Below are 9,147 nucleotides of genomic sequence, written 5' to 3'. Positions count from 1 at the left end.
AACATAAGAAACACCAAAACCACTGTATTTCTTATATTCAAGACTTATATTGCTGTTGCAAACCTGAAAAACTGGTGTACTAGTGTATAGAAACTAAAAAATTATTTTAAAGAAGAATACCGGCTGACAAAATTTCATTTCCATTTGCAAGTTAAACAAGTTTTGTCCCAGAAAGTGCCTTCTGAAGTTTAGTTTGCTTCCCTGAAACATACCTTTTTTAAATGGGTATAGATATGGTAAAGGTTGCTGAAAAAAACCCTAAACCATCCTCGGCTGGTTTGCTCATTTAATCTAGTCTCTTGGCTGGTTTAAGAGGGGATTTGTACACTTTTCACCTGCTCAGACTAGGAATCTAGGTGGCCGTCTAGCTAAACCAGCTAAACTTGACTAGGCTGGGATACCAGTTTAGGACCAACAAACCAGTTTAGGCTGATCTATGCTTTGTACTGTGCTAAAAATCCTTTATCTAATTTGGTGTTGCTGATCAAAATCATCAAGTGCTTGTAAATCTCTCATTATATTATTTATATTATCACCAAATCTTGGATACAAACTTTTTGAAAACTTGCTTTTTTTTTTTTTTTTGGAACTGATTTAGTCATAGGCCTCATTGAGCTGAACTTAAACACTTTAGTTTTTTAAAAGGAAAAAACATTATTTGTAAATAATTTTGGCAATGTCCACTCAAAAATTGAGATTCATAAACTCAGATTAATGAGGCCTATGATCAATCAGTTCCAAAAAGAAATACAGAAGATTGAACCCAACATTTGTTAATAATATAGCATAACAATACATTTCTAAACAGATATTTTGTTGGCCAGTAATTTTGACCAGGAACACCTTAGTGTAACAAGGTGGAGAAAAATTATTAGGGTTAAGCAGTTTTTTTCAATGTTGTTTTAATGTTGAAATGCATAAGGTTAGTGTGTAATAAGAAGCATAAGGCAGACATGTTGACTCATCAGAGGAAGAGAGAGGTTATCCATGGGGACAGGTGAAAGCTCTTGCTCAGCAGTTTTCACAGTGATGCCTGGGAGAGGAGAGTCTGACATGATGAATAATTTAGGACATAGACACACACACACACACACACACACACACACACACACACACACACACACACATTTAAAAACAGGAGAGTATACTTGCTGACAACCAGAAGAACTATGAGTGCACTCTGGGACTCTTTCACACTGGCTGCCTCCTGTTCACTGGCATTCCATGTGACTTATATCCTTTGAAATTGTTTTAATAGAGGACTACGGAGGGACTATGAGAGAGTCTGAAACATAAAAATGCTGCCTCATCAGAGCAAGTCTGAATCAAATGTTGGCATAAAATCCTTTCTACTGAGACAACATCATCTGGTCCATTTTTTGAAAGTAGCATAGACGTCTCCTTGGCTGCAAATATACTTACAATCCAGTGCTTTTGACTCAATGGTTGATTAAAAGAAAAAAGATGCAATCTGACAAAATAGTTAATTTATAAATGTATTGTGTTTTATTATCATGATTATTATTATCAGGGGTGCACATAAGTTTTTCAGCCTGGTTCTCATATGAGAACCTGGAGATTTGGTTTGGTCCTCACACGGCGGCACATGGTGTGACCCATCAAATATAACTATAAAAAATAAATTAATAATAGTGATGATATTATTGCACTTTATTTAGTTTTTTTAAATAAAATTATAAACTAAATAATAAAGTGTGATAATACTATTTTATTTTAAAATAAAAAGGGAGTATTAATTTTATAGTAAACTTAAAAATAAAATGCTAATATTTATTATTATTATTATTATTGTTATTATTTTAATTTGAACCTTAATTATTATTTTTAATTTGAATTATTTTACTTTTTCATTTTCAAACTTAAAACCAGCCAGCTTTTATTTTGGCGGGTTGCCGGCAAGTAAGTATATGCGCTTCCGGGTTTAGCGCTGCCGATTGTAGAGCGTCAGTGAATGAAATGTCACAGTTTTGCATTGTGCTTTGAAAACGTTAGCCTAGATTTATGCTTTCAGTTTGAATAGAAATCTTATACAGTACAGTTTGTCGATCTAAAATGGTAATTGTGCATTAACAGCTGTCAACCATGACTGCGTTTCCCAAAAGCATCGTAAGCCTGATCGTAGCTCCATAGGTGGCAATGGGTCTAGCTCAGGAAACCTTTGCAGGTGTTTTGAGTTGATTAGCTGATTGGCATGTCACCATATTCTAATTTGTTGAGATAGTGAATTGGTGGGTTTTTGTTAAATGTGAGCCAAAATCATCACAATTAAAAGAACCAAAGACTTAAACTACTTCAGTCTGTGTGCATTGAAATTATTTAATACACGAGTTTCACAATTTGAGTTGAATTACTTAAATAAATGAACTTTTCCACGACATTCTAATTTATTGAGATGCAACTGTACTTAGGCTTACGATGATTTTGGGAAACACAGCCAATGTCGGTACGCAAACGCGCGCTCTGAACTCATTTACACAGCGCATTTCTTATTTTGGTCGCGCATGCGGACCTGTGGACCACTTATGTGCACCCCTGATTATTATTATTATTAGCATCATTTTTTTAACAAGTCATTCTGTAATTTAAAGCATTGTAATTGTCTAAGCATTGTAATCATTAAATATTGCTTGACTAACTTCGAAAAAATATTTTTGAACAACCCGAATATCAAAGATAAAGCCAATTATTGTGAATACAAACAGAATATTTTATGTTTCACAAACTGGGCAATAGTGCAGTAAAGAAATTGCATTTTAGTTCATTCTTTTCAAATTCATTCAGTCGACCACTGAATCATTCATGTAATTACAACAAATGCCTATAGGTGTCAGCAGGGGCGATTCCAGGATTTTCATTTTAGGGGGGCTCAGCCCCCAATGAGGATATATATATATATATATATATATATATATTGAAATGAAGATGGCAACATCGTTTTATAAAATTTATGCATTCATATGTGCTTTATTTTCACTGGAGGAAACCTGTGGTGTGATGAGGGGTGAACGCAGCGAAAACTTAGGCTACAGTAGATGGGGAGCCGATTGCACCCCCATGATATTTTGTGAACTGTATTTATGACAAAGAACTGCACAGATGCAGATATTATAACAATCTATCGATAAACACACACCCTGTCCTGTTTCTCGCTCTGCGCCGCTGCGGTCTGCGGATTGAAAAAGAACACGCTGAAAGACGGGGAGGAGCCGATTGAAGTCTGCCGCCGTTTTCATATGAAATTTTAAGGGGACCGAGGCGATCACGAATTCGTGTACAGTTTATGGAACTAATCGCAAAATTTTAGCGATTTCGGCTACTATACAGCCCCCCTAAAAATGGCCTAGCGACGCCCATGGGTGTCAGCACTAACAGCACCTGCGTTATTTTAAAAAACGTCATATTGGTGGGATTAGAATCATTCATTCTCTCAGATTAGTTGTGAAAATGCCAGTTTGCCAAAGTGGGAAATCCTCCTCGATTTGGGTGAGCATTTATTTTTTTACATCTAGGCAATCTGTAGAGCTGTATTAGAAAGGTGAAACGGTTCAAATTAAAGCACCATCTGTTCTAATTCCACCACAAATAGAAAAATAGACCAAATTGGTTGTCAAGGTAATATGCTATCTGCTGGGACAGGTGTAATGAGGCATTTTGACAGAGTGTTCTGGGTTTGTGTGAGGGAGGCATGTTGTTTTGTATCAGCCATTGTATGTTGCTTTGAAAGAATATGCATTTACAGAAATATAGTGATTTGTTTATTGTTTTGAGAAATTATCAATGTTTTTACATGGCAGCAGTGAAACATACTGTGTTCCATTTCTTTTGTCTATATGTTCTTATGTTTGTCTATATGCTGCAGAAGTGGCAGGTTGCCATAGCAATGCTCTGGCACCGTTCTATCACAGCTGGGATGAGAGCAAGGACTGGGGCCTGACCCCTGTGTGAACCTAGTGGGGTGTGATGCCTTCAAAACACAAGCTGGTCACTTCACAGTATGAGCCAACATATGCGTTCCACAGACAAGCCATTATAGACTACATGTGGGGGAGAGCTGGAATATAAACAGAGACCTTCACACTGGTCTTTTTACAACCTCTGTATGTCCTTGGACTTAAGTCATAGTTTTGGTTTTGTGTGTTAGAAAAGGGGAAAAAAAAATATTTAATTGGTGTATATTAATTGTGTTTTTCATTGCTGTTTATTGTGCGGCTTTTTGACTTCAGTCTGAAGTGTTATACCTAAATATCTGTGTCACATTATTGTTATATTATATTACATTGACTTTTTTTACAAGTTATTGTCCTGTTTTTATAGATTACATGATGTTTTATCATATATTTCACAGTATTATCTCTTGCATTTTCTTATGCTTTTGTTCTCTCTTACACACACATACCCACCTCGAACTTATCTCTATTTCCTTCTGTTCACATGCAAACACTCACACTCACACTCACACACATATATAAAAGACAACATCCCGTTGTGTAAGATCAAGGTGTCTACCTCTATGAAGCCAATATCAATATAGCATTCAGAAACAACAGATAATATTATGGGTGAGAGGATGTGTTTGTTGATTGGATTGAACATGTAGACACATCCGACTTACATGTCTGTTACCACTAGCAGCACTTGACCTGTTTATATGGAGCATAAAATACCGATGCTTCATTTACAAAGCACACATGCAAGCATTCAAAGGATCTTTGTTGTTATGATGTATTGTCAACACAAGGGGCAGTAGTGCTCTCTTACTGTGCTCTCCTCCGGTCTGTGGTATGTCAGAACAGAATTTGTGAGAAAATATTAATGTTTTAACAAATTTAGGTTGTTCTGGTGGTGGTTTGATGGTATCATAAACATAACATCTGATGTTCATAATCACATTTTGTAACTTAAAGCCTACAGTTTCCTGTTATTGTTAGGTATATAATAGTGGATACAGCCAGTAAACTACACCCCCTGAAAACATATTTTGTAAAGCTTCTTTTTTTTTTTTGTAGCAACTTGTTGGCATATTTGGGGCAGGCTGGAATAAGACAGTATATTGAATAATATTTCTTTGTATAACAAACATGTGATTTGGCATTGTCTTATCTTTATCAACTGGTATGGTTAGAGGAAAGAAAATACAGAAAACAAAATATTTGTTCAGGTCACGACCCACTGGAGTAATGACCTCTTGTGGTTCGCTGGGCACGCTAGATATCATCCTTACAAAACAGTACCCACATGGACACATGCACACAAACAAATCATCCAAAAACTGGCAAAGCACAACAAAATATTTACATATACTTTGATCAAAAAAGGAAGTGTAAGGGCAACTGTAGCTCCGGGCTGGTTGGCAATCTTTGACATGCAGTCTCTGCATTCCAGTTCATGAATAACAGTAGTCAAGAGCTGTAATATGTTGTGCGTGCCTGTTGAACAAGAGAAAGAGAGAGTATGAGAGACAGAGAGAGATGATAGAATCTTCCAATTTATTACTGTCACATTTATAGCGTCTTAGTTTTATCACTGAATACTGATATTACTAAATGAAAATTAGTAGTAAATGAAAAAAATTGAAAATACTGGACAATCCAGCATATTCATGTCTTTCCGTTTTTATAATGGTCTGTACTCCTTAGAACCCAGTCAAGTATTTTATATGAGCCGAAACAAGGGTCTCCAAAGTGAAGTACAGTAAAGAGATATTTTCCGTGTGCTTGAAAACCACATCAACGAATAATCATTCAAAAGACAAAGAGGGGTTGAAATGAGACATGCCCTTAAGGCATCAGACATCACAGCTGCAAACTTGTGGGTCACCAAAATGTACGAAACATATTACCTCCATCTCTGCATTATATGTGGCTGCAGGGCTTTGTAAAAATTCTCATTTGAAACTCTTTCAGAGGTGTGGTGTTGGTTGTACAGTGCATAGTTTAGGAGCTTTCAATCATTAAGATGGTTCCTGAGAGAAAAAAATGTAATTTAACTCTAAGTCTCGTGTTGGCCTGTCACACAATATCAGTTTTGAGAACATGAGCTATTTTGTCTTCCTCTAGTACTGTATTAACAATGAAAACTGTGGACCCAGCAGGGAAAACACCCCGAGCTAATTTAAACAGATACTTTGCTCCTTTTCCCTTTATAATCATCTGAGGAGCTGTTTTCCCAACATACCGTCAGCATCATTTCTGTTTACTATGTAAAGGAAGTAGAATATTTACTAAATACAAATGTTTGAATGTGCTTTGTATATTAATGTATGGATGTTTTTGAGCTAAGTATATACTTATTATTGGTAAGATGTTGTAACTGGGATGTGAACGAAGGGGAACATTTCTGCTTAAACCTCCTTGTTTTAACTACAAAGCGACTGCATTTACCAAATAGGCCCTTTCAATATGCCCTCTCAATCGTGATGTGAACCAGTGACCTAAGGATGATAAAAAATATCCTAACCTAATGAGATCTCAGTCATCTTGGTCAGCCCCCTGAGAGATTGGGAATGGATTAAACCGCTGTTTACGTCGCTAAGCTAACAGGCTAACACCATGCTAATCCCACTAAGCGGCTGTTTATGTAAACGCTCGAGCCGAGGAATCCCTGATGAGGGCTTTATTGACCTAAGGCTCAGACATGTGCGTGCACACCTCCACGCATTTAGATCACTTCACAGTTCCATGGACGTGTCAGTGGAGGGATGGACAGATGGTCCCAAAGGCATTGAAATGGACACACACACCCTGCCCGTTTCTCCAACCCTTATCCACATACAAAAACATTGAAAAAGAGTTAAGCTAAGTTGACCAGATTTCTGACATGAAAATTAAGGACATTTGTAGTTCAGGGGTCAAATTATTATTAAAACTTCCAATGTCATTAAAAAATATAACCTACAAAACACAGAGAACATTCTTTATAAGTTCTTATTTGTGACAGGCAAATAGTCCTTACAATGTTCGGGAAGTTATTCATGTTTTCTCTTTTTAGAATAATTTATTATGTGCATATATTATTTTGTTGTTCAGATTTATTCATTTAAAATTTTAGCCTAAAAGGGTTTTTCATTAGGAATGTTAGGAATTAGCTAAACGTTTGGAATTAGTAGCCAGAAGAAAAATACAAAATTGTACACTAAACTTGAAGTGTTCTGTTTGCTGGGTAACAATCGTCAGCGCGAATTCAAAACAATTTGTGCAATTTTCCGTTTTTTTTAGCCATTTAATGAGATTACGCAAAGTGTGCGATGATTAGATGTTCTTGATTTGTATCAATAGGCTGTAGGCTAATATATATTCAACATATACTGTATATATTTCGCTTTGAATGTTGTTTTAAATGCATGTCAAACCACAGGGACATTTCAGAAGACAACTTGCTCTAGCTTTACTTCACTTAACTAGGCACACAATAAAAACAAATGATTACAGGGAGAAATTATTTAAAAACTCGAACATGTAGATCTGTAACATACAAAAGTTTATTTTCAGTTCAAGACACAATTTTGAGTTGATCATGATTACATTCCCTCTATGTTCTTCCACATTGTATTCTTCTTTTGTATTTAAGCAGAAATATAATAGACTGTCCTAAAATAATCTCCACTGATTAATATACTTATCAAACAAATTGTCTATTCTGATAAATGCATTTGTATGTAATATTGTTTAAACTGACTTATGAAGTTCAAGGTTTTTTTTTTTTTTTGACCTTCTTCAAATAATTTGACTCTGTGCAGCCAGCTGCCATTTGGCTATTGGCTCTTGTGTCTTCAACCTCTCCCTGTCCTGTCTCAGTATTGCCGTGACTGCGTTAAGTTCCTGTCAGGATATTGGCTGACAGAGTGTTTAGCATGCACGCTGGGGTCTGGTGTCTGAGCGACCAAAATGCCAGTCTATAGATCATGAGGGGACTAAAGATCACATCAGCGGCCACACAGACACATGGGTGACACGTCACGCTCCGGTGGAATGATCCCTGCCAGCGTCCGGTGGTGATGGTCAGGGTAAAGACAGCTCTGTCATTAAATGCCAGCTTGTACTGGGAATCACTTAGCCGCTGTTGCACAAATTATAATGTGGGGAGATAATAGTGCACAGGTGTGAGCCTAAAAGCCCAAAGAGGTCAGGATCTGCATATATACCTAGGCTGCCTATGCAAAGTATCTAAAAACAAGGGGCCTACTGAGGCTTTCTGGTCCAGCACTAAACAAAATAGCAGAAATGCATTTCTGGTCTACTCATCCTCATGAGCTATTTGTCTGTAGGATTAAATGGCACAGCACTAGGCTCAATCCATAGTTTAGCCTGTAACTAAGTGGCAAGATGAAGGAATTGCCAGAAGGTTTCTATTAATCTCAGTCTTTTCAGCAGTTGATAACTTCATATGGACCCTTTTGACAGACTATGATGATGCGATTTCAAAGTTATAGACATCGTAAATCTTGAAAACACTATACTTTGTGGTTTCTTGCCTTGGAATTCAATAACATAAAACTAGCTAATGCTGCTGTGGGTGTTTTTGATACAAAAGCTGAGGGAGTGACAGCAAACTTGACTTCCATCTCTCTTTTGACCAACGTAATCAATCTCTCGAAATTGTCTCCTCTTTTGAAATCCATAGACCGCTACTGTGCAATCTTTTTTCTTTCGGCTGTTAGGGCAAATGAGAATGCAAGAATTCAACACTATAGAAGTTATAGAAGTGACATAAACAACTATAATGACTTACGCTTATAAACGCTGGAAATGTGAAAAGTTCCTTTGCTAGTAAACATATTTTGAGGATCATGACCGTCCATAAACAAAAACGTCACAAGCTATATAACTAGCACAAATGCAGAGATATTAGAAGATTTAAAAGGATAGTTCACCTAAAATGGAAAATTCTGTCATCATTTACTCACCCTCATGTTGTTTCCAACCTGTATGACTTTATTTTTATGTTGAATGCAAAAAAGATTTTGAAAAATATCTCAGTGATTTTTTTCCATACAATGACAATCTGTGGGGTTCGGTGATGTTTGACTTTCCATTGCATGACAAAATAATCTTCAAAATATCTTTTTTTGTGCTCTATAGAAAATAAAAATCACACAGGTTTGGAATGACACAAAATTAGCATTGTGGG

This window comes from Sinocyclocheilus rhinocerous, unplaced genomic scaffold, assembly GCF_001515625.1.
Source record: "Sinocyclocheilus rhinocerous isolate Xijiao unplaced genomic scaffold, SAMN03320098_v1.1 scaffold499, whole genome shotgun sequence".
Taxonomy (NCBI): Eukaryota; Metazoa; Chordata; class Actinopteri; order Cypriniformes; family Cyprinidae; genus Sinocyclocheilus; species Sinocyclocheilus rhinocerous.
Note: the sequence above shows the minus strand (reverse complement) of the source record.